The sequence below is a fragment of the Neomonachus schauinslandi genome, chromosome 3 (assembly GCF_002201575.2).
Source record: "Neomonachus schauinslandi chromosome 3, ASM220157v2, whole genome shotgun sequence".
Lineage (NCBI taxonomy): Eukaryota > Metazoa > Chordata > Mammalia > Carnivora > Phocidae > Neomonachus > Neomonachus schauinslandi.
This window is the reverse complement of record NC_058405.1, coordinates 33,488,407-33,512,934: the sequence shown is the minus strand read 5'-3', so window position 1 is coordinate 33,512,934 and position 24,528 is coordinate 33,488,407. Positions and strand designations below refer to the sequence as shown.

The 24,528-nt window shown below is 39.0% G+C and overlaps 1 long non-coding RNA gene across 1 annotated transcript in view; it reads left to right on the top strand.

The window, feature by feature from the left end:
- The window catches only part of LOC110587716, a 68,474-nt gene extending 44,203 nt beyond the window's left edge, over window positions 1-24,271 (top strand). The window contains exons 2-3 of the long non-coding RNA XR_002480771.1: window positions 23,162-23,203; window positions 24,254-24,271. This is a non-coding gene — a long non-coding RNA (uncharacterized LOC110587716). The remainder of the gene's footprint in view (window positions 1-23,161; window positions 23,204-24,253) is intronic.
- Window positions 24,272-24,528: the final 257 nt, after the last annotated feature.

Below are 24,528 nucleotides of genomic sequence, written 5' to 3'. Positions count from 1 at the left end.
TTCTAAACACTTCAGTTAACTAATTCTACTCTTCTTTAACTAATTCTATTCTTCCTTAAGAATATAACTATATTACAAGTATTTTTCTTTTCACATCTTATCTTCATTTAGTAACAAAGCCTACACCTATCGATGAAGTTCTGAATGTTTCTTCCATCTTTTTGCTAAAACAAAAGAGTTGTTTAACAGAGAAACTACCATTCTTTACAAATTTTCTCTTAAAAGCTGCCCTCTAAAAAACAAGTCTTTGTATTTATTTTTTGATAAGTAAACAGGGTTATAATTTCAGCCCTTAAATAATATTGTTGAACCTGATGGTATGTGTACTTTCTGATCAAAGTAGATATTACCTTTTAGTATTTATCTTGAGCAGATATGGGTGAGTTGGTTTTGTGAAAAAATCTTGTAAAAATCAGGCAAGAAACATTTATTTCCTCCAGAGTCTAATCTAAGGTAGATGACATTTACACAGAGAAAATGAAGCTATTTCATTACTTCAGAATGAACTGACATGATCTATCACTGCAAATATATTTTAAAAAAAAAAACACCCCACACACAGATTATTGAGAAAATGTAATTTAGTGGTCAGAACTAAATTAAATATTTAGAGGAGTGAGAAGTGAGTTAAAAATGAATTCATTTACTCCCAGGCTGTGATGACCTGCACTTATCCTTTCTGACCTTTACCTGATGAGGTAAATATGACCTAATGTTCGGGAGGCTTGTTCCTTACGTCTGACGACTGTGACATTGCCATGGATCCGAGCAAAATATTGTTTCCTCGGCACTGTTCAGGCTGCCATTACGATTACGCAACCTGAGTTTTCATATAGCTTACATTGTAGACCCATCAGAGTTTAGTAGAGTTACTGTAAAGCAATCCAGCAGATTGTTTACCTTTGTATTAATAATTCTTTTCAGGGGAGATATGTTCCTTTCTAAAATAACTTTTAAAGGATCAGGAAAACAACAGACATTAACAACGTTTTCTCCAACACCAGTGCCAAAGTGATCAAAATTCCTTACGACACTGCAAGTTGGAAACATGGACTGTTTTCTTTATTTTATCTTCAGTGATACAAGGTGGTCTCTTTTTTTCTTTTGTTTAACAATAAAATTTCCAGAGCCGGAAAACTCTTACCCTTTCATACTTGGGTTGATAGTCACTCTGACCTTTTTACACAACGAGTGAAAAAAAAAGTCACTCCAAACCCACAAACGAGTGTTTGTATTTTGAAGAAAAACCAACTTTTTTTTTTTTTCCATGAAAGGGGGGGAAAAAAAGGAAGAAAAGAAAAAGAAAAAAAGAAACCATAGCAAACAAATGTTTTGTGATTCACGATTGCATGCTATTCACAGTTGGGGTGGTTATTATCCAATTATATGTGGTTTCTCTTGTATCTTCTTGTCTGTGTATTTTATGGGTGTCATTTTGTTTATTTTTGCTTTGATTATTTTAGAATTAGTACAACATATAGTGTGTCTGAGTGCATCAGTTCACTTCAGGCCCAATCTTGTGAATCTCCACACCCATTTTGCATAAAAGCTCCCACAGATCAGATAAATCATGTGCTGATGACTTGCTTGGATATGGTTACTTGAAGAAAGTCCTAACGTTCCTCTTTCCCTATTTTCTTCCAGTTGCTTCAGTTATAGTCACTCATTCATGTAATCAAAAGTCATTGAGATCCTCGTAATATGCCGGAGGTGGTGCTTTCACGTTTTCGCATTTTATTCTTAGGTTGCTTCTGTGGTGTCACCATATTTATTTCCATTCTACAGATTAGGAAACTAAGGCTTTAGGAGGTGGATTTATCCAAGATGACATAGCTAGTACGTATGGCTCTATGATCTGTTAATTTTCCGCAAAATGTATTTGTTTATCAATGTGGGTGGTTGCACATTTATGGGATGAAAAGAAAAGAGTTTAATAAGTGGATTTTAATGTTCCCTAACCGAATCACCGTGAGGGAAAAAGATAAGGTGAAATAATTTATGCCCCAGAGCAGGAGCATCCATTTCTTAATTCTTAGGTTGTATATCCAGGATAATGCAGCAATTGTCTGGAAGGTGAAATATTGGTCAGTCAAAAAATATTTTTCCTATGTGACACTGCTGTGGTTTGGACAGACCTGAGGAGATGTTCTGGCCTTATGGAGTCAGTCCATGGCATAGGCTTGCCTGTCTCCACCAGTGGGGGTCTCCGGCCTCCTTCTTTGTGTCCTTTTTCTATGCCACAGAGGAAGAGATTCGCTATGTATGTGGCATTTTACTTAACTTTGCATAAGCTGTATTGCATTTCTTTAAAATTTTAAAAGCCATTTAATTTTTTTTGATTGTGTAAAATATACATGACATAAAATTTACCACTTCACCCGTTTTTAAGTGTGCAATCCAGTGGCATTAAGTACATGCACAATGTTGTGCAACTCTCACCACTGTTTAGTTCCTGAACCTTTTCTCATCTCAGAAACTCTGTGTCCCTTAAAGAGTAACTCCCCGTTCCTCCCCATCCCCAGCACCTGGTAACCTGCAATCTATTTTCTAACGCTATGAATTTGACTCTTATGAGTATCTCACATAAACAGAATCATACCATATTTGCCTCTTGTGGCTGGCTTGTTTCACTTAGCATAATGTTTTCAAGATTCATCCATGTGTAGCATGTACCAGAATTCCATTACTTTTTAAGGCTGAATAATATTTCATTGTGTATAGACACCATATTTTGTGTATTCATTCATTTATCCATGAACATTGGGTTGTTTCCACCTTTTGCTTATAGTTCATGAATAATGCTGCTATGAACATTAGTGTTCATCTGAGCTCCTGCTTTCAATTCTTTTGAGTATATACCCAGAAGTGGAATTGCTGGATCATATGGTAATTCTATATTTAACTTTTTGAGGAGTCTCCAAACTGTTTTCCATAGCAGCTGCACCATTTTACATTCCTGCCAACAATGGACAAGTGTTCTAATTTCTTCACATCCTCGCCAATACTTCTTTTCTTTCTTTCTTTCTTTTTTTAAAAAATAATAGCCATCCTAATGAGTGTGTCTTTAATTTTTTAATAAAACATTTTCCATGAATTATAATTAAAAGATGCCCATAGATTTTTAGACTTATTTATTTTAAATAATGCACTCTCTCAATTTGCATCTTTTATTTCTGAGTATATGCTAAGGGCTTATTGTTGGGAGGGTTTTCAGTGGGGAGGGTGTCCGTGTTTTGAAGCACCAAGCCTGTCCAATAGGACTCGTAATCAGCTACAAACCTGAACCCCCTGAAATTAATTTATATAGTTTGGAACAATCTAATCTTTGTCTGGGTATTAGGCATAAACTATGCACACTATTAGAACACATTCTGGGACTCAAAACAGCAGTAGTTTTTGCAGTGTAAAATTCTGGGGTACATCAAAGACACACACACTGTTGATTCCTCTAGGTGAACCAAATCTTCCTGTCCTGGTGCTTAAAAAACAAAGCAGATACAGAAGATCTGTAAGAACAATTAGCAACAGCCTTTATAATTATGCACAAGCACAAACGTAATGCGAAGAATGTCATCCATCCTCACCCAGGGGCAGGCATGAAATCAGATAAATGCTTAAGGAATTGCTACTCTGCCCGCCCCCTCCCTGCCCCCAACCTGCTGCCCTGCCTCCCCTGTAAACTGAATGGGGGAAAGAAAACAAGGCTTTTGGTAAAATGTCCAAAGAAAACCTACTAAAGAATATTTCTTTCTCATTACACCTAGGTTTTAGGGAAAAAAAAAAAAAAGTTGCCAAGAAAAATATTCTGAGGCCTAACTACAAGGACATTGTTGTCATCATATTTATGTTTTAAGAAAATGGAGTTTTTAGCAAAAGATGTTTATGGCCTTTTATCCTATTCATCTAAATTGAATTGGAAAAAATGCTTCTTTAAAAGCATCAGAAAGTTGGAAATGAAAATAAGTTCTTATTTGGTCTACTCGTAAGAAGTACTAAAGCTAAGGCTTGGAGTTTGCTAGAATTCTTAAGTGGATGGCCACATGTTAATAGATGTCGGGCCAAGGTCATTTTATTTTAGGAAATTTCTAATCTTTTATGACTTACAATGATTTTGAAATTTCTGAAATATTGTTTTCGCCACCTTAGCAAGAAATCTGCAATAGAGACACAACTTTAAATTGTAAGATATGTATTTGCTTTCTCCAATAATTGAAATTTAAGTATTGATTTGTCTGGGCATTGTGCGTATACATCAAGAAAAGTCCTGGCTAGGATTTTACCCAAATCCCAACTAACGCAGAGCGTGGGGTCATAGTGCGTGTGGGAGGGAGAAACGTCTTAATTTAGGCCTAGAAGTTTATGAAGGGAAACAGTATTTCAGTCTGTAATGATAGGCAGGAGGCAGTATCTGGGGGGCTTCTGGGAATGGGGAGTGATTCCTCAGAGACTAGGCAGAAGGGAGGGCATTAACATGAGCAATCTGTGGGTCAGGATTGGAGTTGGTAATTTCAGCACGGATTTTTTTCCTCAGGAATTTTCTTCGGACCCATCCCACTACCCAAATTTCTTCTAGCCTGATGTATGTGCTCCTCCCCTTTGCTGGTCTGTCCTACCTGTATGTTCTCCGTCACAATACTCAGCCTGCTCTCCCCTGGCAGAGCAAAGATAATCTTTTGGAGTTGTGAAGTCTCTCCTGCAGAGTATTCAACGATACCACCTCTCAGCTACCACTGCTCAGTGGCTAGAGTGATTGATTTCGACGTGGGTGGATATGTTAAAGACATGTAAGAATAGATCAGTCATCATGCACCTGAGATGTTGAAGATCGTGGCTGGCCATAGGCATTCCATCAGAGACACTGAACCCATTTCCTTAGGTTAGTGTGGAGTATTTTTAAAAAGCACAGCACATCTTCAAGTGATAGGAGATGGGCAGATAGAAATTTAGGGAGCCATGTGTGAGAATGCTATTTTTCAAATTGCCGTTCAGTATTTACTTCAGTAATAGGGTCTATCGATAGGTGGAAGGTTTGATTCTTGAAAAATCTTTGAAAACTTCAGGCATTTTGAGTTTCCTCTCCTCTTTGTGTATATATATTATATGTATATATAATATATATATACATATTGATATTTTTTCATTTATATTTATAATCAGTCTCCAATCCCCACTCTCCTGACTTCTTACTCCCAGCAGGGTCAGAACTGGGTTAAATTCCCATGTTTATTTATTTATTTGTTTAAAACTTTTTTTTTTAAATTTCAAGTTTTTATTTAAATTCCAGTTAGTAATACACATACAGTGTAATATTAGTTTCAGGAGTAGAATTTAGTGATTCATCACTTACATACAGCACCCAGTGCTCATCATAACAAGCACCCTCCTTAGTACCTGTGGCCCATTTAGCCCATCCTCCCACCCACCTCCCCTCCAGCAATCCTCCATTTGTTCTCTAGAGTTATATCTCTTTTATGGTTTGCTTCCCGTGCTTCCCTCTCCTTTTTCCCCCCTATGTTCATCTGTTATGTTTTTCTTTTTTTTTTTTAAGATTTTATTTATTTATTTATTTGTCAGAGAGAGAGAGAGAGCACAAGCAGGGGGAGTGGCAGGCAGAGGGACAAGCAGACTCCCTCTGAGCAGGGACCCCGATGCGGACTCGATCCTAACACCCTGGGATCATGACCTGAGCGGAAGGCAGAGGCTTAACCAACTGAGCCACCCAGGCGCCCCATCTGTTCTGTTTCTTTCTTTCTTTTTTTTTTTTTTTGCGCGAGAGAGAATGAGAGAGAGCACGAGAGGGAAGAGGGTCAGAGGGAGAAGCAGACTCCCTGCTGAGCAGGGAGCCCGATGCGGGACTCGATCCCGGGACTCCAGGATCATGACCTGAGCCGAAGGCAGTCGCTTAACCAATTGAGCCACCCAGGCGCCCTGTTCCGTTTCTTAAATTCCACATGTGAGTGAGATGTATGGGATTTGTCTTTCTCTGACTGACTTATTTTGCTTAGCATAATACCCTTTAGCTCCATCTATGTCATTGCAAATTGAATTCCCATGTTTAGGGGGAGTTCTCTGCCACGGCGCCCCAGCCCCCTTCACCACTCCCCTCCTCCCTCATATATAAAGTCGGGGGCTAGTCCTTATTCTGGAAAAGTGTGTGTAGTGGTGATGAGGGTGGGAAAGAAGGCGCTTTCTCTAGCGTAGGAAGGAAGGAGTTTTCCCTGAATTACTATTGCCTCTAGAGTTGGTTAGCTTTATCATCTGCGTTTCTTCCTATAGATTTTGCTCTTGCTGAAATTTTATTTTGGAATTCTTTGCAGTTCTGTACTGTATCTATCAAGATTGTCAGACAAGATGCACTTTATTTCCCGTACTCCCGTGCTTATGTGAATGCCCCAGCTGCCCCTCACAGTGGTGACCCAGGGGCAGCCTCAGCAGGATACTGAACTGGGGACAGCAAGTGTCAAATAACAGTCTTCCCCTCAAACTATCATCTTCTAGACCAAATTATACTAAGATGAATTGTACCCCTTCACAATGAAAAGTTTTTACAGAAAGAATATCATGAAAAATATGCTGTTTGGACACACAGTGCCTAAGGTATATCTATGTGGCCGTTTTAATCAAGTATAGTCAGTGATACTAGCCATGTTTCATATAGAATATGAGAGACACAGCTAATCAGATATGACCCATTTCTGTGGTATTCACCGTGTGACCATCCGCTAGGTCCAGACTGCTTTACAAGATGATTCTGATAAAATTAATAATAATAATGGCAGATATTTATTGTGTTCGCCATATTACACACTATGCTAAAAGATTTACATGTTTATATCAGTTGGTTCCTCCAATACTTTATGCAGTAGGTACTATTATTATCCTCATTTTATAGATAGGGAAACTGAGGCATAGTAAAGTGAAGGAGTTTGCCAGGGGTAAGCATCTAGTAAGAAGCAGAGCAGGGGGGCGCCTGGGTGGCTCAGTCGTTGAGCGTCCGCCTTCGGCTCGGGTCATGGTCCCGGAGTCTTGGGATCGAGCCCTACATCGGGCGCCCTGCTCAGCGGGAGGCCTGCTTCTCCCTCTCCCACTCCCCCTGCTTGTGTTCCCTTTCTCGCTGTGTCTCTCTCTGTCAAATAAATAAATAAAATCTTTAAAAAAAGAAACACAGCTGGTCACTGAACCCTAAGTCCAGGACATGTCCTTATATGGTACTATGTCCCCAGGCACAGCCAGGCTGTGGCCCCCTTTCCCTACCTGCTTCTATGCTGTGCTCACCTTAATCTATGAACCCATCTACATGTGGTCTTGTTTATATCAAACACCGCAGAAACTGTCCTGCCCATGAAGCCTTCATGGTTATAGGTGGCAGCATTTCATCTGAAAGGAAGGTTAAATGTTTGCCAAAACGAATGTGTATAAACTGTAAAATAAGTTCAGTAAGTGAAAGGCTCTGTGTAAACCCACTTTTTTTCTTCTTCAGTTTTCAATATTTAAAGCTTCTTAGAGTTTTTACAAAAGACTTAATCATGTATTTTTTTTTAAAAAAAATGAATAATGTGTTTTTAACCTAATAAAAAGTTAACCAAGCAGCCTCACAATACTTTGTTTGGAAGGAAATACAGTTTAAATAGTGACCTATTTTTCCAGCCAAGAGTAGATGTAAGCCAAGCTGTAATGTTCACTATTTCCATTAGAATAGAATCACGTTAATTATAAATTCGTTTTGGCTCAAAAGTATAGTTGTCAAACCAGGAAAAAAAAAAAAAAGGAAAAAAATGGTCATAGTGAACAAAATAATTCCCATTCATTACCAACCTCCAACTCCATTTCTGTCTTGTATGACTGTAAATAGAATAATGGCCATCATTATAATGTTGCCACCTGGCACAATCTGGTAAGTCTGAAGAGAAGGGCACGTTTTTCCCTTGGTTTTCTTTTTGTCAGTTATGCCATTGATAAAATAGGAGAAAGTTGAGTTTGTTCTTGAGAACAAAGTACAAGCTGTGGGAGGGTGCCCACTGACCACTGCTGTGACCTATAGGAATTCTGCTTAAGTTTGTTTGCAGGGAAATCTGATGATCTGGTCTTTGGTTCTCTGCTTATATAAGCTCTGAACATAAGCTATGTCGTCTTGTGACAGGGCATTTGAAGGCAGAAGTAGTATCTCAAACTCCCTTGCTCCCCAGTTGCTTTTGGGATCCTTTGGAATTAAAATGATCATAATATTGCCTCATATGCCATTTAAAAATGTTCGGCTTCATCTTTAATAATATTCCTCCTCCATTTCTCATATTGCTTCTTTACACTTCTCTCGTTTTTCAAACTTAATCTGGGTTTGTTAATTTTATTTATTTTGTTCAAAGAATTAATTTTGGATCTGTTGATGCTTTCTGTTAACTTTTGAATTATTTTAAACCTATTATTTGATTATTATTTATTATTAACATTAATTTTTTTATTTCCTAAATTTTGCTTTCTTTGGGTTTATTTTATTGCTATTTTTATTTTATTTTATTTTATTGCTATTGGTATTTTTATTGTTTATTTTTATTGCTATTTTATTGCTATTTGTTGTATATTTAGCCCTTTAATTTTTAACTCATGTTTTCTAATATAAGCAGTTAAGGTTACAGTATTATTTTAGCTGCATTAATGAGTTTTCATAGACAGTATTTTTTAATCATTCAGTTCTAAATGTTTTCTAATTCCCATCATATTTGGGATTTTAGTTATTCTGACAGGAGTGAGGTGATATTTCATTGTGCTTTTGATTTGCATTTCCCTGATGGTAAGTGATGTTGAGCATCTTTTCATGTGTCTGTTGGCCATCTATCTGTATGACTTCTTTGGAAAAATGTCTGTTCATGTCTTCTGCCCATTTTTAATTGGATTATTTGTGGGGTTTTTTTTAATGTTGATTGTATAAGTTCTTTATATATTTTGGATAGTAACCCCTATTGGATATTTCATTTGCAAATATCTTTTCCTATTCAGTAGGTTACCTTCCTGTTTTGTTGATGGTTTCCTTCACTGTGCAAAAGCTCCCTACTTTGGTGTAGTCCCAGTAGTTTAATTTGGCTTTTGTTTCTCTTGCTTCAAGAGACATATCTAGAAAAATGTTTCTGTGGTTGATATCAAAGAAATTCCTGCCTATGTTTTCTTCCAGGAGCTTTATGGTTTCAGGTGTCACATTTAGATCTTTAATCCACTTTGAGTTTATTTTTGTGTACGTTGTGAGGAAGGGGTCCAGTTCCATTCTTTTGCATGTAGCTGTCCAGCTTTCCCAACACCATTTGAAGAGACTGTCTTTTCCACTTTGTATATTCTTGCCTCCTTTGTTATAGATTATTTGACTATATACGCATGGGTTTATCTCTGGGCTCTCTGTTCTGTTCTATTGATCTATGTGTCTGTTTTGTGCCAGTACCATACTGGTTTGATGACTACAGTTTTTAGCATATCTTGAAATCTGAGATTGTGATGCCTCCAGCTTTGTTCTTCTTTCTCAAGGTTGTATTAGTTATTCAGGGTCTTTTGTGGTTCCATACAAATTTTAGTATTATTTGTTCTAGTTCTGGGGAAAATGTTGTTGACATTTTGATAGGGATTACATGCCTTATTTTAAAAAATTGGTTCTAAACTCTTAAATATTTTTTAATTTTCTTTTGTTTTACTAGTTCTTTGAAATTCAATGAGATTTACTTTATGGTCAAATTCCATGGTCAGTTTTTGGAAATATTCCATATGTGTTTGAAGGTAATATATTATCAACTTGATGGACACAAAGATTATTACAAGTTCATTAGATCAAACTTAAGTATACAACTAAGTACTAACCAGAAAATGCCTTGAAGCTGGGGAAAGAGCCACCTGAAAGAATTAGAGGTGACAGTGTATTGAGCATCAGTGGGACTGAGAATAGTGCTTATACCCACCAGCCAGCCTGGAAAAACCCTCATGATTCATGGAAGATTAGGTGGAATACACAGAAAGACCTCTCATCATATTGGGGAATAATTAGCCCTAGCCTGAGCATGCTTTAAGCCTGCATAACAGATCTTACAAGAAAATCTGATAGAGCAAACTGTGTCTCAGAAAAAAAGATTGGGAATATTTACAGGAAAACAAAAATATCAAACAAGGTATAACTCGCAATATCTACCAGCAACAATAGAAAGCTCTCCGGAAAGCAAATATTTAGAAACTAAATAACATGCTTGAAAATATGGGTCAAAGAAGAAATCAAAAAGGAAATTGGAAGGTGTTTTGAGCCGATTGAAAATGCAAACCCAGCATATCAAAATTCATGGGATGACATTAAAGCGCTATTTAGGGGGAAATTATAGCACTAAATGCCTATTTGAGATAGGAAAATCGGTTTTAAATCAGTGACCTCAGCTTCCGCCTTAAGAACCTAGACAAACAAGAGCAAATTATACCTAAAGTAAGGAGAAGAGAGGAAATACTAAAGATCAGAGAGGAAATAAATGATCTAGAAAACAGAAAAACAACAGAGAAAATCAATTAAACCCAAAGTTATTTTTTGAGACTAAAAATATTGATAAATCACTGGCTATGCTGATCAGAGATGGCATACATTACCAATATCAAGAATGAGAAAGGTGGGCACCTGGGTGGCTCAGTTGGTTGAGCGACTGCCTTCGGCTCAGGTCATGATCCCGGAGTCCCGGGATCGAGTCCCACATCGGGCTCCCTGCTCGGCAGGGAGTCTGCTTCTCCCTCTGACCCTCCTCCCTCTCATGCTCTCTGTCTCTCATTCTCTCTGTCTCAAATAAATAAATAAAATCTTAAAAAAAAAAAAGAATGAGAAAGGTAACATCAGTATAGACTTTACAGATATTAGTAGAAATATAATCATTTTATGCCAATAAATTTGACAATTTAAATATACTAATTCTTTGAAAGATGCAAACAAAACTCACGTAAGAAGAAATAGTTAAAATGAATAACTTTATATCAATTTTAAAAATTGAATTTGTAGTTAAAACCTCCCTGCAAAGAAGGGAGTCTAGATAGATTTATTGGTGTATTCCACTAAATATTTAAGAAAGAATACCAATTCAACACAAATTTTTCAGAGAATTGCAGAAGAGTGAATATTTTCTAATTCATTTTATAAAGCCAGGTTACTCTGATTCTAAAAAACACACATCTTATAGTAAAAAAACTACAGATCACAATCTCTCATGAAAATAGATGCAAAAATTCTAAACAAACTTTTAGCAAATCAAATCTAACAGTGTATAAAAGATACAATACATCATAACCAAGTGAAGCTTATTCCAGGAATGCAAGGTTGACTTTAACATTTAAAAATCAATCAATGTAATTTACCATATTAATAAACTAAAAAGAAAGGGCATATGATTGTCAAAATATATGAAGAAAAAGCATTTGACAAAACCAACACCCATTCATGACAAACTCTCAACAAATTAAAAATAAAAGAGAACTTTCTCAACCTAATAAAGAACATCTACAAAAACCCTACAACTAACATCATATTTATTTATTTATTTTATTTTTTAAAAGATTTTATTTATTTATTTGAGAGAGAGAGAGAAAGAGAGAGAATGAGTTGGGGGGCAAAGGGAGAGGGAGAAGCAGGGTCCCCACTGAGCAGGGAGCCCAATGGGGGGGGGGCTCAATCTCAGGACCCTGGGATCATGACCTGAGGAGCTGAAGGCAGACCACAACTGAGCCACCCAGGTGCCCGCTAACATAGTTAATGGTGAAAGATGGAATGCTTTCCTCCTAAGATTGGAAACAAGTCATAAAGATGTCTGCTCTTACGTCTTCTAACCAAAATTGTATTGGAGATTCTCAGCAGTGCAATCAAATTAAGAAAAAAAATAAAATAAAAGGTGTTCTGATTAGAAAAGAAGAGGTAATACTGTTTTTATTCACAGATGGTATGATTGTCTATGTAGAAGATCCAATGAATCCGTGAATAAACTACTGGAACTGAGTGAGTTTAGCAAGGTTAAAAGATACCAGGTTGACACATAAATATCAGTTTTATTTCTCTATATAATTTGGTAGGTTTCCTATGCATTTCACTTCCAGAAATGCAATGATCAAATAGCAACAAGCGATACTACTTAAAACAGTGCAATGGACTGAATGTTTGTGTTCCCCCCCCAAATTCATATGTTGAAACCCTAATCCCAATGTGATGATATCTGCAGGTGGGGTCTTTGGGAGGTAATTAGGTCATGAGGGTGGAGCCCTCGTGAATGAGATTAGTGCCCTTATAAGAAGAAACCGTAGTACTCACTAGCTTTCTCTCCCCCCATGTGAGGACCCAGCAAGAAGATCACTGTCTATAAACCAGAAAAAAGCCACTCACCAAGAGCTAAATTATGACATAAACCTGGAGAGTTGATATACCCTGGAGGTAGGACAGTGAAGAAGTGGCCCACAGTGAATGTAAACTGAATGTAAACTGCTTCTGGTGGTCTTTACTACCAGGTATTGAGAAAAAACACGGTTGTCAGAGCACTAGCACATCCCAGGTACCAGAGAACATGCTAACTTACTGAACCAGTGAAACCATACCTGGTACAGTAGCTACAATTGGAGTCACCACCTGGTTAAGCTCATGATCATCCACTCTCATTTTCCAATATCATTCTGTCTCCTGCACAGGCCACATAGGCAAGTTGAATGGGTATAGGATAGAAACCACTCCTTGTGCATCTTTCAAGTTCTTGATGGTGTTGTCAACCTCTACAGTCTCTCCAGGGATGCAATATTGCTTTAGGCTTACTATTTTCCTGGGGACTATTTCTTAGAGACAGTTGTATTGACCTCCACTTGGCCTTTTCCACCCTAAATACCTTCACTCCACAGATCAGGGAACCGATGTGGGGATTCTGCCAGTTGTTAAGTATATCTATTAAAATTATGCATTCTGGAACTGGTGAAATAACCACAGGATGGGTTCAGAGACTCACTGGGCCCACTATGAGATAAGCCTGAGCTAAAACTCCTTTGATTTTCTGATCTCCATAAACCCCTTCTGTGATGGTAGGCCCCCGTGATGTTTTGGGCCTCAGAATTATGTGAATTCAGACCCAGTGTCCAGTACCCCCCATAAAACACAGTTACCTTGGTAAGAGGCTGTAAATCCCTTTAGGGAAGGCTGGACAAAAAATCAACAGTATAAGTTTTTGGCAGCATACCAAAGTCCTTCCAGGGGTTCTGGGTCTGTAAGTTGGCTCAGCCTGGAAACTAACTGAAAGGCCATGACTCTGTTTTTATGATTCAGATTAGACTTTTGTTTACCTGACCTGGGAACTTTTCTGCTTATACAGATCAAGGAAGAATTTGGTAGGCTTCCTGTCCATTTCACTTCCAGAAATGCAATGATGAAATAGCCAATGCCATAGTTAGGCACAGGTCAGACTATCCAAATTGCCGCTTTTACTCTGCTGTCCATGATGGTTACCACCCCCCACCTCACACCCCCCGCCTCCCCCCCTCCCCCCCACCCCGGCCTCTGGAGGTTGAGTGCTGCCATTTGGCCCTGCCAGCCTTGGATCCAATTACTTTCATTGCATGTAGGTTTCCCAAATTCAGTGACTTAGTCCTTACTAACGTCCAGCCTACAGAAGTATGATCACAGAGCTCTCCAAGGACGCTGGGGCTCCCCTCACAGACTTGTTTTTCACAGTTGTGATAAAAAGTATGCTTTCCAGGCTCTTCAGTGTGGGAGAGTAGGAGTTCAATGACAAATTCACTCTGACGTTCCAATCTCCCCATGTCTTTGAATCCCTTCCTTTACAATAAGCCAACTCAGAGCTGGCATTTCTAAATCACCCACTGTGGGCCACTTCTTGGCCCATTTTTAGTCAACCAACCAAACTGTCAGAACCCTTCTAACTCCCTGAGCTGCAACGTTCATTGTGAGTCTGTATCCATAAATGTGGCTCAATCTCCACCATTACCCCACACCCTCCGCATCTATTCCCACAGGTGTCCCTCAGATTTCTATCTGTGTAAATGAGAAAACTCAAGTATTTCTTCTGGAGTATAGCACACCTCCTCATGGGTCACACTGTTTACCTCACCTCTAGGGGCCTGATGTGACTTGAGTCTAGTTGTAAATCTAGAAACCAAAAGGAGTGGTAAGGGTGGGTTCTGAGGAGAGTCAGGATTGTCATTTATAGCATCTGCCTCAGGGGAGACCCTTACAGGTTCCTCAGGCAGCATAGAGTTAATCCCCTCAGACAGGGTTAATCCCCTCAAAGAAGACTCAACAGAATTTAGGGACTCAATGTTTCCAGCTCCATCAAGGTCTACTCACACATCTCATTCCAACTTACAGGCTCCCATCCAATACCCTTACTTTAACAGTATACACTCTATGAGGCTGCAAGTTCAACTTGCATCGTCATTCAGCCAGTCACAGGATAAGATTCTGCGTTTGATTTTCAGCAATCTTCACCCCGTGGCTACAGAAGATAAAGTTCTCTCTAGGGCACACATAGAAGCGCTCAAGCAATTTATGCAGCACTTGAGCTGGGAATTCGAATCCCTGAGCTCATCCTTTTATTTTACCACTTTGGTGACATCAGGAGCAATGAGGCAATCTCATGAAACTTGTTAGTTTTCCAGAACGTTCAAAAGTATCATCTACACAGTCACCCAGCTCCTTGATTCTCGTAACGGTTGATTAGAAGTATCGGATCAAGATATTTTGTGTGTCTCTATTGCCAGGTCAATCCATGGACTATCAGTGCTCTCTTTACTACTAGAAAGAGAGTAATTAGCATCTTTAATCAGATTAGAGGGTCCATTCCAGAAACCCCAGAAACAATTCAGAAAACTCTTCCTTAAAATTCTGTTCCTCAAAAACCATTCATAGTATCAAAATCTGTATTAGTTAGGTTCTCCAGAGAAACAGAACCCAAAGGATATGTGTGTGTGTGTGTGTGTGTGTGTGTGTGTGGTGTGTGTGCATGGGGAGGGAGAGAGAGAGAGAGAGAGAGATGTATTACAAGTAATTGGATGGTGGAGACCAAGATGTGTCAGGTTCTGCAGTTGGCAAGCTGGAGCCTGGAGGGCTGCTGGGGAAGTCCCAGCTCGAGCCTGAAGGCCTGAGAACCAGGATAGCCAAGAGTGTAGGTTCCAGTCTGAGTCCGAGTCTGAAGGCAAGAGCAGACCGATGGCCCAGTCTAAAGACCGTCAGGGAGAGATAAATTCTTTCTTACTTGGGGCAGCCTTTTTGTTCTATTCAGGCCTTTGATGATTGGATGAGGGCCACTCACATTAGGGAGGGCAACCTGCTTTATCAGTCTACTGATTTAACTGTTAATCTTTTTCAAATCCCCCCTCACAGACACACTCAGAATAATGTTTGACCAAAATATCTGGGTAACTGGTGGCACAGTCAAATTGATACATAAAAATTAACCATCACAGGGGTGCCTGGGTGGCTCAGTCGTTAGGCGTCTGCCTTCGGTTCAGGTCATGATCCCAGTGGCATCCTGGGATTGAGTCTCACATCAGGTTCCCTGCTCAGCAGGAAGCCTGCTTCTCCCTCTCCCGCTCCCCCTGCTTGTGTTCCCTCTCTCGCTGTCTCTGTCTGTCAAATAAATAAATAAAATCTTAAAAAAAAAAAAAATTAACCATCACAGATGGTAAGAGTTACAGTTGCTGTTGGACCAGGAGAGAGAAGCTGCCTGATGAAGTTGGCAGAAGCCAGTAGATGAAAAATCCTGGATTATCAGTACTCTGGAGTACCCATGCATGCCTGCCCTGGAAGCTTCCATGGGGACTCCTACATGAGGAAACTAAATAAATGTATAGCTTGTTTAAGCCATTCTTATTTTGGTTTTAGTTAAAGGCTTTTAACCAAAGTCACAATTATATTTTGCCTTTTGGGTTCTTGAGTATATTTGGCTTTGTTTGGAAGAATTCAGAGTGAAGGAAAAATACTAAGTTCTTTTGGAAATGTTGTAGGTTTTTTTTTTTTTTTCCTCTATATGTGTGACAATTTCAGGGTTGAAGATGTGGATACTAAAATAAATTTGTGAGAAAAAGGGCCTGTGTTTTCTTTATGGTCTTAAGATAACCTACAAGGGTATTTTGCCAAATATATAATAGGATGTGATGTAGGGGTGAAATTCTGTCTGTAATTCTTAGTTCTTTTTTTCTTAAACTGGTGAAAAGGCAGCAAAGGGGACACCATGTTATGGTCCTTGAGCAAACCCTAGCTCTGCCTTGGAGATGAAATATTTGTCTGGCTAATCTTACCTAACAGTGTTGAAGTTTACATGTGTGCTTGCTTTTTATTAGGCATGTACTGATCTGACTTGTTCGAGCTTTATTGGCACTTACAACCATGAGAAGATCACTGATTCATAACAGCAGAATTTTAGGTGATTCATTCAATTCATTAATCAAAATGATTATTTCAGCAGTGATTTACATTTGAGAATCAGTAACTAACTTATCTTCTCTTATTTAAAGGTACTTTGAAGTATTCCATATCAAAACACTGAAATATTTATATTCATTGAAGTATAATTTACATAAAGTAGAATGTATACATCTTGGGTATTTCGGTGCCATGTAACCTCTGTCTATATCATGGAGATATTTCAGAAGTAAACACATCAGGCTTTTGCAAATGGGTATTGGTGGTGATGGAGAAAATAACTCAAAGACTTCTTCTAGATTTTTTGTTTCAGCAACTGGCCATATGGTAATACTATTTCCTGAGATTGTGAGTGCTCAGGAGAAGGCTATATGTGAGTGGGAATGTGAGTGTGTGTATGTGTGTGTGTTTGGTGGAGAAAAGCATAGAAATGTTGATTTCAAATTTTTAACGTATAAATTTTTTCAGTGCTTGCAGAACATTGAAATGGTGATGCCTATAAGACACTTGTCTGGAGCCCAAGAGAGAAAGAACTTGACTAGATATATAAATTTGCTCATAATTGGCAAATACATGGTTATTGAAAGATGTCAGTGGATGAAATTGCCTACCGAGAGGTATATAGCTCTTGGAGATAACTAGTGGACTATTTCCTAATATGGGTTCCATGGTGGGCTAGTTCTATTAGATACTTTGAATAAAATTATTTTGTGGTCAAATAAGTTTAGAAAATGAATCCAAGAGTACCCTTCCCTTGAAAAGGTACAAGGTATGCTATTGGACTAAAGACCAGGAAATCCAGTAGTATCAAAATATGTTTCATGTTTCATAATGCTGTGTTTCCCAAATAGCCCAATAGTCATACAATGGAAGAAGGAAACCAAATCCTACCAGTCTTCAGCCTTGTGGTTTTACTTTGTGGATGCCCCATACCCAACCAACTCGGCCCTGGGCAAGTGGAGTTCCGATGCCCTTTCCAATAATAGCAGGATACGTAAGTCTCTGTGCATAGAGTTGCAGTACAATTAAGTTTTTTTTTTTTTTTATTGGTTTCTGTCTGCTGAATGTTTTTTTCTTATTTTAAAAAATATTTTATTTACTTATTTGAGAGAGAGAAATCGAGAGATAGAGCACAAGCAGGGGAGAGAGGGAGAAGCAGACTCCCCACTGAACAGGGCGCCTGATTTGGGGCTCAATCCCAGGACCCTGGGATCATGACCTGAGCCTAAAGCTTAACTGACTGAACCATCCAGGCCCCCCTGTCTGCTGAATGTTTAACATCATAGTTAAAGCAAATTCGAGGTTTCATGTCCTACATATATGCTCATTTAACTCAGTTTGATATTTGATGTTGGTGTTATTGTTTGAATACTAAGATAACTACAATTTTGCTTTATTGTAGTATTATAGCAGAAGACATTAAATCATTTAAAGATGTTTTTGAATATACTTAATATCCTTCTTTCTTTGTTTTTGTTTTTGTTTTTTTTTACCTAATATATTTATGGCTTTGAATAGGCTTGCTTAATCTTTCCAATGGTGTAGTGAACCCAGGCTGTGAAGATACACAGTGCCTATTCAGTTAAACAGGATTATTTTATGGTTTAACAAGGAAAAAGGCATCTGGGTTATGGTATTCTAAAATAAAATTAATTGGAATACTCTTATCCACTCCATGGATTCATCCAGTGCCTCTATGCTGCTGACCTTCAAAGGTCATCTAGGTCTCTCAGCTATATTCCAAAGTGCTGTCCTGGACCACTCGACCCGGATGTCCGCAGGCACCTCAAGCCTGACGTACCCAAAATAGAGCCTGTTATCTTATTCTCACTGAAAGGTGATGTGGGAACTCTCCAATCATTTCTATCAGAGCTACTTTTCCTCTTGGTTTCCCATCTTGCTTCGTGACATTGATTTTTCTCAGCTCAAGAAATTCAGTCAAGTATCATGTCCTCTTGACACTTTCCTCTCTTTTTTCAAAACCAGTCAGTCTCCAATTCAGTTGGTCTGAAAATGCTTTTGCACCTCTGGACTCCACCCTGCCCTCTGATGTTAGATCGTCTTGAGTCAGATCATCATCTCTCACCTGGGCTGTTGCAATACCCCTTATCTGGTTTCTCTGCCTTTACTCTTCCTTCTTCCAGTCCCTCTTCTGCCTCCACCCTTCTGCTAGAGTTATCTGTCTAAAACACAGATCTGACCAAGTACTTCTGCTTTTACAATCTTTAATGACCATCTACAGTAGACACTTAATCTTTAGTGGATTAGAAATCCTAATCTGATCTCAGGTACTTTCTTAATCTCTTTTCCCACTTCTTTCTACGCTTCTTACACAACTTCTCCTAGACACAATATGGGTTTGTTATTCTCTGTCCTTATGCTATGCTCCCGTTCTCCATGTCCTTGCCCTTTTGTCACCTTCATTGCCTTCATTCTCATTACATGTACTCATTAAATTCAGACTTCTACAGATAGAAGGAATTTCCCACTGTTACCATATCTCTGTTACGGCATTAATCATGTTCTGAAAACTAAGTGTCTGTGTGTACCTCTATCCCACTATAGATGGTGAGCTTCTCAAGCAGGGGTTGGTAACCTTTTTCTGTAGAAGACTTTGCAGGCCACATTGGCTCTTCAGCCATCTTAGTGTGAAAGCATCCACAGGTAAAATATAAAGGCAATGAGTGGGGCTGAATTTCTATAAAACTTTATTTACAGACAGAAATTTGAATTTCATGTCATTTTTACATGTCACAAATATTTTTCTTCTTTTGATGTTTTTTCCCCCCAACCATTAAAAAATCTGACAACTATTCTTAGCTCCTGGCCTATGCAAACACAGGCTTAGACTGTGGGCTGTATTTTGCTAACCCTGATCTAAACGGTAGGGCTATTTCATACTGATTTCCATACACTGCTGGTAGGTAACAAAATACCTGGCACTGAATGAATGTTTGCTAAAATGAATCCTATAGTGACAAATGGATTTCATTTTATGTTCTATTCCATTACAAACTGCAGTGGTGTGACAGAGTAAAATTTTTTTAATTAACTGGAGATCAACTAGAAAACCATTTTTAAATTTCAACCTTTGTTTCAAAATCTTTCTGAGGTATGTTTTTCTAATTTTCTGCCCTAGTAAGTACAGTTTAGTGAATACATTTAATGATTATCTTGCAGTGCCCCCAGGTCATGATTAAAGATAAGAATCTCCTTGTGCAGCCAACTAAATGTAGATATAGAAGGTATAGCTAATTGAACCCCAAATGCATAGAGGCTGGGATTTACTCCAGATACTGCCTTTTTGATCCAGAGTTTTAAGTCTCTGCTATGCACTAGTTTTCTAGTGATCTCTTTTCTCTGTAAAGTGGGGCATGGGAACCCAAACCAAACCCAACCAAACTAATTACTTAAAGGTTCTCATTCATTGGGTTCTAGTTCTATTGCTCCCTATATAGGGAACTCTGAACGTTGGTGTCATTGATTGCTTCTGTTTTTCTTCTTCTTAACCCCTCACACAAGGGAGTTAAAAGTGCAATGTTGGTTAAAGAGAAAACATTGAAAGCAAGCAAGTCTGTAACACTGACCTAAGGACAAAAGTCACAGGTATCTATATGTCCATAGCATGAATACCTGGTTTTAATGAACCGGTTGAAGTTTTATTTTAAATTAGAGTGCCAAAATGGAAATTCAGAGTAGTATAATACTAGAACAATCAAGGAGACCCTCCAGGTGGCAACAGCACAGAGGCTTGGGATTTTTTCCACGCAAAGGTGACCTGCGTGGAAAAAGCTGTCCTACCTCTCTTCTACTCATGGTAGATTGTCTACCTTATTTTTCAGTATGGTACAGTGGAAAAAGCACTCATTTGGATCACAAGGACTTGAATCCCTATCTTTGTTCCATAAAGTCTTAAGTATATGCTAATATTGATCCTTACTTATTTGAGTAAATGCAATGTGGGATGCTGGAATAGATCCTGGGACAGAAAAAGGACATTGGGAGAAAACTGGAGAAAGTTGAATAAAGTTTGTGCTTCAGTTAATGGTATTATATTATTATTGTATAATGTTAATTTCCTGGTTTAAATACCACATAGCTGTTAAATAAATTGTAAACATTTGGGGAAGCTGAGTGAATAATAATTGGGAACTCTATATTTTAGGGGCATTTCTGTAAATCTAAAATTATTTCAAAGCTAAAAGAAAAAGAAGAACAAGACCCAAAGGAAAAAGAAAGCTTATTGGACCTTCCTTTGAAATTTATGTAGAATCCGGTCACTGCTTATAACCTGTATTAAAAACACTTTGATTCAAAATAACCTTATCTCTCACTTGGATTAGATTACTCTTTTTTAAAAATTTTTTTAATTTCAATTTCAATTTTAATTTTTTAATGTTTTTATTATGTTATGTTAATCACCATACATTACATCATTGGTTTTTGATGTAGTGTTCCATGATTCATTGTTTGCGTGTAACACCCAGTGCTCCGTGCAGTATGTGCCCTCTTTAATACCCATCACCATAGATTATTCTGATAACCTCCTAATTGGTCATTTTGCTTCTATTCTTGGTCCCTCCTAGTCAGTTTTCAATGCAGTAGCCAGAATAATTATAAGTAAACACATAAAACCCTACAGTATCCTGCCATCGGTCTTAGGGTGAAACCCCAAGTTCTTACACTGGTAAAGACCGGCCACCATCCGGCCCTCAGCCCCCTGGGGTCCCCTCTTGCACACCTTCCCACTGCTCGCTTGCTCTAGCCATGCTGGCCTCCTTGCTGTTCCCCGAAAGTATCAGGGATATTCCCGTGGTAGAACCTGTGCTCTGGCTAGTCCCTCTACTAGGAACACTCTTCCTCCAGATACCATTATGCTCTCATGCTTGAATCATGTCCATGAGGCTGACTTGCTCTCTTGAACCATTTTATCCCCCACTGCCCACCACTCATCTGCACAGGCACTTCCAATCCTCTTAGCTCTGTTCTACCTAAAAGACTTTTTCCGTGGCACTTCTCATCTTCTAAGACACTGTTTAAGTTTATGTATTTATCATCATCTTCATCATTATGACAATCTTCATTGTCATCATCATTATCACAATTCTTACTAGTGGCCTGGTCTCCCCAGACTCAAATGTATACTCCATCAGAGCAGGAAGCTTTTCCCATTTTGTTTGCTGATAGATCCCAAGAGCTTAGAACAATCCTTGGCACGGGGTAGGCACTCCATAAATACTTGGTAATGAATTGACTAAAAGGTAGGAGAGACATAAATTGAAAATTATTTGTTGGTAAAGGAAAAAATAGGGTGTAGTGCAACTTTATGGCTCTTGATTTGGGTCACGGGAAGGACAAACGCTCCACTAATCAATACAGAAAAATACATTTATAAGGGAAGGTGTTTGTTGGATATTCCTATGAAAATGTCCAATAAACTGTTTCATATGTAGCTCTACAGCTCAGGGTAAAGGTCTGGGGCGGGGGGGGAAGAGGGAAATTCGGAAGTTTCCACTTGTAATTCTAGGCATGAGACAAATGAGAGAAAGAAGGTCTCTTGCAGTTTCTAATGCACTTGTTTATCTTATCTGCATCCTAAGAGGGGGGGGCCGGAGTGGCATGGAGCTCTGCAAGGCGGGGGGTGGGTGGGATGGAGAAGAGCTCACAAATGACCCCTACAGGGTGACAGAAGCACATTTTCCTTACTTCACCATTTGGCATAAGGCTAGACGGTTTATGGCTGAAGAAGGTGAAGGATTCGAGAATGCAGCCAAGGCAGCTCCTCGTCAGTTAGAGTGCAACAGAACCAAAGGGTGATGGGGCAGAGCTCCTAATGCCCTCCGCCAAATGAATCAAATCAGTCTTAACATATATGCAGGGTTTTGTTGTGTTTTGTTTTGTTTTCCTGTAGCTGGCTGGAGTTGGGATAGGGCAGGGGACTGAAATGGGGTGTGGAGGGAGGAACACGGCCTAGCTCTTACTTTTCTAAACTCTTAACAGTCGAAGGAACACTCAGTGGTATTTCTTTCAGTCTTTTAGACTATCACCTTGTCCCTTCCTTGGAGCATAATTTTGTCATTAGAGCTTTCACTTGGCAGGAGTCCGATTCATCAAGGAAGATAGAACTCTGTGCTTGCCTGCTTGAAGGCAGAGTTAAAGTCTACTTTGGCAAGCCTTACAAGGAAAGAGAGAAAAGAAAATAAGAGCCATAAATCACTGGAGGCCAGAATACAGAATTAAAGATACTCAATCCATCTCAGAAAGGACTTCTGCTAGCATGTGTTTACCTAATGACCCTTCTTTATTCCTATCAGCCTTCAGAGCCTCCCACTTTGTTTGCGCTACCGAAGTGACTTCTTCTGTGAGAGGCAGCTGTGGGGAAGGACAAGACTCTGTAAGACTGACGTAGGGCTTACTTCTTAGTGACCCTTCTGAGGGTCATTGTTCTTCGGCAGTGCCCACTTTGAGAATTTCACGTTCATGTTTGTGTAACAGTACATCTTCAGAGATAATAAACACTTGTAACTCAACCCCTGTTGGTCTGTGGTAAACAGAGGAGAATGGCAGGGTTCCCATCTTGTAACTAATCTGCTCCCCTTCACATGACTAATTTAAGTTGTGCATTCACAAAGTCCCGATGAAAATCAGATTTTAAGGGGACATATGCTTCATGAAATTGAGCAATTTTAAAAAACCTAGGCTTTCAGATTTGTGTTCTGTACACCTGAACTTTAATGAACTTTTCTTCCTTTTCAGATAGGCTAAGAAGAACTCTACACCTCATCATGAGTCACCTAGGTAATTATTACCTGTTGATTTTATAATAAAATGCTACTTATCAAATCCATCATGTCACTCTTTACATTACTAAGAAAAAACAATTTATATGTGCCAAATGACACCTGAAGGCTGAGGAGAAAAAAAAAATGTGTTATGATTTGTTTTTTTTTGTTTTTTTTTTTAATTTAATGATATTCTGTGTCAAGAAATCCTGTAAGGGACTTCAGATAGTACAAGGAGCTTTACTTCTCACGTATGGAAGGCTATCCTGCCTTAACTCTGGTTATCAGTATCCACTTGGAAATGAGGTAATTTGAACAAGGAATCAACACTTTGGAGCCTCCCATCACCCTTCATGTTATAGCTTGAACTGAGTTAAAGGCAGTCCTCAAAGGATCGCTTGTCAGTTCCTTGTTTTCAATTAGAATGTATTTACCCTGAGAGAAGAAAGAAGGAAACTGGCATTTATTTAGCCAAGGTTTCCTGCTATAGTGTGTTTCCAGTGTAATGATGCATGTACCCAAGAACTTAGTATACTGTGAATAAATATTTGTTGAATGAATAAATAAGTCATTAGCCAATGGCAGAGTGTTCTCTTTGATTCCAGGGACCAGGGGAGCCTTTCAAGCATAGTCACTTACTGTTTCCTGGAGCTGAGGTAATTCATAGAGGAAGTACCCATGGACCTTTCACTGGTGGCTTCTCTACCTCTGAATTAGCACCAGAAAAGTGCCCTCACATTTCCCTGCGTGCTCTAATGGACTCATCGTCCTCTAGCTGGGAATAGAAGGCCAAGGGTCGTAGCTGTAATCTCTCTGGGACACTCAGCTTCCCCTGCGGGTCCCCAGGCCACACCTGGAGATACTCACCAACTTCAGAGTGGATGAATCTCTGCTTCCTCCTCTCCCTCCCCAAAACTTTCACGAATCAACTGGGAGTTTGATTTTAGAGTTGTGCTTTAGAACGTCTGGCTTAGTTTTGAAATATATCTATATCTATATCTATCTATCTATCTGTCTATCTATCAATAACTGTTACAGATCCCCCCCCCCCCTTTTTTTTTTGCAGCTTATGTGATCAGGACAGCCTAGGTCAGCACCATGAAGCAGGCAAATAGTCTTCACGATGTCACAGGAGTGAAACGCCTTCTTTACTTGTGTAAGTCACAGAGACAAAAGCTAAACCTGTTGCCTAGCCATGGCTCAATTCATCCATGATGGGCCCTGAGAAGTTAGCCTTGGTTTCAGATGTGTGTAAGCAATCCATGGTGATTTGAAGTCGGGGAGAAGGAGATGTGGTTGATGACATTTACTGAGGAACTGTTGAGTAAGCGGGAGACTCAT